The sequence below is a fragment of the Myodes glareolus genome, chromosome 4 (genome assembly GCF_982192425.1).
Source record: "Myodes glareolus chromosome 4, mMyoGla1.1, whole genome shotgun sequence".
NCBI classification, from domain to species: Eukaryota; Metazoa; Chordata; class Mammalia; order Rodentia; family Cricetidae; genus Myodes; species Myodes glareolus.
Window position 1 is genome coordinate 2452201 of NC_142029.1, and position 4544 is coordinate 2456744.

Genomic DNA, 4544 nt, shown 5'->3' on the forward strand with positions numbered 1-4544 from the left:
TGTGTGTATATGTATAGATATACTTTGTGTATGTAGATATATACTTTGTGTCTATATGTATAGATATACTTTGTGTATGTAGATATATACTTTGTGTCTATATGTATATATATATTATGGTTTCTGGTTTTGTGTTTTCATTGGACTTCTGTGTGTGTAAATGTGTGTGTCTATGTGTTTCCTGGCTTTTCCTTTGGCTCTTTTTCTTCTGTGTTTGTTTTGTGCTGTTTTCTTCTTTTTCCTTCCTCTTCTTCTCATTGTTTTGATGCCTGTCTGTATTCTGATGAGAGAGAGAGACAGAGACAGAGAGAGACAGAGACAGAGAGACAGAGACAGAGAGACAGAGAGAGAGGGTGTGGAGTTGGGTGGGTTAAGACATGAGCAGGATTGGGAGGAGTTGGGGGACGAGAATAAATATATTACATTAAAAATTTATTTTCAATTTTTAAGGTATAAGTCTGAATTGTTTAGATATTTCCAATCTTAGTTAGAAGCTGTCATTCTATTGGAGCGAATGTGTCCCCCTGTGACAAATACATCAAACATCAAACATGCAAAGTCCCTTCTCTATACATTCAAAGTCGTAATATTAATGGTTTATTTTCTTAGGCATTAGAGGATGATTCTCTTTCTTTCATGGCTAAAACATTTCCAGACATTACGGTCTTTCAGAATCATTCAAGGAAAACCACAGATCTTGAACCAGTTTGGGCACATTAACCTGAAATTAAGCAGAATTAAAAACAAAACATTCAAAGCTACCTGACTTAGGAGACGCTGGGGTTCCTTTGCTCACCTGATAGAAGCATCCATGGAAAGACTGTCTGGCCCAGGGAGAACAGATCAGCAAAGGGGAGTGTAAGAAAGTCCAGAAAGCCCAAGAAACACGTCTAAGGTTTGGTTTCTGATGCTCTACTTAAGCAGCAAGGGCTTCTCCTAGAAGAAAGATGACCCAGACAGAAGTTAGTCACAGCATCACTAAGAGTCAAGAGGAGGACGCAAAAGTCAGCCTTGCAGCAACCTACCAGGTGGGCCAGCTGTCACGTCCTGCAGTACAGCTCTGCTCCTCTTGGGGGCGCTGCTGCTCCACATCTTGTATACTACTGTTCAAAGGGAAGGCAGGGAGAATGCTAAAATGAGATTTTGTCACTTTTAAGGGCTGCACTGCAGAAGGCAGGCAGTCAGGTTTTGCTCATTAGTCAGGATCAGAGCTCTGCACCTCGATTCGCTGCCATGAAGGGTCACACGTCCTTTAATATAAACACACAGCATGACTATAATTGCCACATAGTCAGACAGCGGAGCCCCTGAGACATTTGGCAGGAAAGACAAGACCTCATTATATTCATAGAGGAGAGAAATGTGGACCCGAAGTAAATTAGTAAATGCCACAAAGGGTATTTGGAAGCAGATGCTGGAACCCCAAATTTAAAAGTGAGTTCTGGTATTTGTTCAGCAGAAGGCTAGTGCCTTTAAAGGAGCATCTGTGAGTTCCAAGCCCTAGTCTTGCTTAGGGTTGCGAGAAAACTCCAGGCCTTGGGCATACTAAGCAAGCTCTCTGCCATGGAACCACATCCCTGGCCCAGAACTGAGACCTGAGACAGGATTGTGGGTGCTGGCTTTCCCCCAAGAACACAGTCATCGAGGGCAAACCCTACCCTCAACTTCTCCCACCTCCACTGGTCCCCAGGGCACCAGTCAGTTTCCCCACGTCCTGTTCTGTGTCCCTTCTGCCTCCCAGTCAGCCAGGTGATCCTGGTCACAGCGCTGAGCCTCCTTGGGCTTCAGACCCCCCCGCCCACTATGTAAAACTAAAATCACTCCAACCCTAGAGACTGAGAGAAGTAGAGTGAGGCCCAGCAGTACAAGCTCTCGCTTGGCCTCCAAGTTGGGCAGAGGTGACCGTGCTCACTCACACTGGCCCAGCCCAGAGCACCCATAATGACTGACCTCTCCCCTGAGTTACTCGGGAAGAGGATTTCTGAGAACTCACAGGTAATTACCTTAGTCATGAGTTCAACGGGAGCTATTGCCTGAAGTACAGAAAGTTACAAGGGCCATCTATTTGCACCCAGTGAGCTGACACACCCAATGTGAGCATGAGCAATTTTCCTGTGCTTTGATTCCTCCAAAGTCCAGCTCTGGCCCTGCCTGGACACTACACACAGTCGAATGTATACCCTACTTCCCCTGGCTTCTGTGCCCCCCCCCCTGACTCGCCGTCTCCCCTCTCTCCGCCCAAAGCTCACCATTCTTCTAACCCTCTCAAGCCCCTCCCATTCCTGGAGACCTGCCCTGAGCCACCTCTGATGCTCTGGCTGCCCCTCTCGGGAGGCACAATACTCTCCAGGAGCATCCGGCCCTCAGCTGGCTGTCAATAACCATGACAATCATACTAGAGCCCCCGTGTCCCTGCATCACAGACTCTGTGTGCCATCATTCATATCACCCTCCTCTTTACTGCACGTGTGCCGCGGACCATGCGTGAATTGTGCTTCATAACAGGATTCATCTTCAGGGTTTCCAAGAACAGCTGATATTTCCCACACACTGTACCCCTAATAAGAGAGACTTCCAGGAGCTGCTCAGGTGGCCCAGGCATCATCGGTCTTTGTCCTGACTTAGAGGTCAAGAGTCAAGTTAGCTTGTGGAGTTTGTCCACCTCTCTGTATCTCCGCCTCCAGCACTCCGAGCACCTGCGTAACCAGTTTTCTAGATCGATGAGAACGGGAGGTCTCAGAAACAATTCCTTTGCTGGGAGTGCTAGCACACACCTGTAACCCCAGCATTTGGGTGGTTGAGGTACGAGGATCGTGAGTTTGAGGCTAGCCTGGGCTACAGAGCCTCAGAAAGAAAGGGAGAACAAGGAGGGGGATGAGGAAGAGGCAGTGACAGGAGAGGAAGGTCCTTAGGACCACATGGCCTGACATTCTTTATCTGAAATTCAAATGTAATGTCAGCACGCCCGACCCACCTCACTGGGACTAGTTTATTGCAGAGATGCTTTCCCGTCCCTGCTTATTTGATCTATATTCTTTCCAGCAAGTATTTCCTTTTATGGGGAAGATACAGCTACACGGAGACAATTCACCTTTCCCTCACGGTCCACGGTTGGCCAACAGCTGCCATCAGGTCCTGAAGGGGAGTCCTGGGGCCTCTTTCTGTGGAGGAGGGTGCCCAAGCGGAGGCCGGTGACCCCCAGTGACTGATGGGTGAGAACCAGGAGTCCTGGAGCTGCTTCCAACCGCACAGCTCCGAGTATCCTTCCCAGGACTGGGGAGGAGGGACAAAAAAGGCAAACCCCAACTCCCATTGGTCAGATCCTGCCCTGAGGGGCAGAATTTGTCAGCCTCTCTGACTCTTCCCCTCTAAAATTGTGAGACCCTGGGAAACTGAGGTCACTTGAGATAACACAGAATGCTAGGGTAAGGGCGCCTCTGAATCGAAGAGCCCAGTTGTGGCGGCGGTGGAACCCAAGGAACCCAGGGAACACTGTTGTTGGTCGGCATCTTAGCGCTGGTGGGCTGTCTCTAAGCAACAGCCCCGTTTCCGGAGGAACCACGAGTTGCAGAGCACACTAGCCCCGTCCCCCGGCCTTGGGATCTTCCTCTCATCAGCCACATCTTACAAGGCGGCAGGCTAAGGTTACTAAGCTCATTTGAATTCTCTGTTGTTTCGATGCCCCAATTCCTTAAAACCCTCTTCTGGTCACCGCAAAGCAGGGTAGAAGGGCCTGGAGTGTGACCTGCTCTGATCAGGCAGAAAACCTCTCTTTTCCCGGCTTCCCTGGGCAGCGGGTTCCTCTCCCTACCAAAGGCATCACGGAGAGTCACTCGGGGCCACCAATTTGGGTGAAGTATCTGTTTGCATAATCCACTCTTCTCCTAGCGCTGTGAAAGTGATTGCCCATTCATGTCTGGCAAAGGACACCATTACTGCGATTTGGATCTAATTTAAATGTCAGCTCCATTTGTGAGCCCTCAATTCATTACGCTGTCAGGGCAAACAGATGGTGCCTCTAATGGGGAGTAAGGGTAGATGGCTTGGAGAGCGTGGATGGAGATGGGTCAATAAAAGCCTGTTTGTACTGCCATCGAGTGTGGTGGCCCTCCCAGAAGAGGCGCCTCGTCCAGAGAATTAGCAGCTCATAAACAGGCCTGAAATCCCTGTGGAGAGAGAGGGGAAAGTTGGCATTCTGGGCAGACTGTGGTCATGAAGGGAGACTGTAGAAGACGGGTGATCAGGAGGGTCCAAAAGCCCACTGCAGGCTGGGTGTGGGGCACACACCTGTAATCCCGGCGCTTCAGAGGTTGAGGCAGAGGCCTGTTATTTCAAGGTCAGCCTGAACTTGAGTGAGATTGTCTAAAAATGAAAATATTCTATTGTAACTCCAGTAGCTGACGGCACAACCAGTGTCTCTGTATGCGGCTGCTCACCTCTGACAGTGCAGCCAGTGTCTCTGCATGCGGCTGCTCACCTGACAGTGCAGCCAGTGTCTCTGCATGCGGCTGCTCACCTGACAGTGCACCCAGCATCACTGCATG

The 4544-nt window shown here is 49.5% G+C and overlaps 1 long non-coding RNA gene across 2 annotated transcripts; it reads right to left on the bottom strand.

Moving 5' to 3' along the window:
• Positions 1-425: 425 nt before the first annotated feature.
• LOC125393757 (uncharacterized) lies at positions 426-3791 on the bottom strand. Of its 2 annotated transcripts, none has more exons than XR_015001520.2 (3): positions 3092-3791; positions 1026-1100; positions 426-936 (listed from the first exon to the last, which is right to left on the bottom strand). It is a non-coding gene; the product is annotated as an uncharacterized LOC125393757 (long non-coding RNA). The 2 variants fall into 2 exon arrangements; XR_007229933.3 differs by having other exon boundaries at positions 1026-1103.
• Positions 3792-4544: the final 753 nt, after the last annotated feature.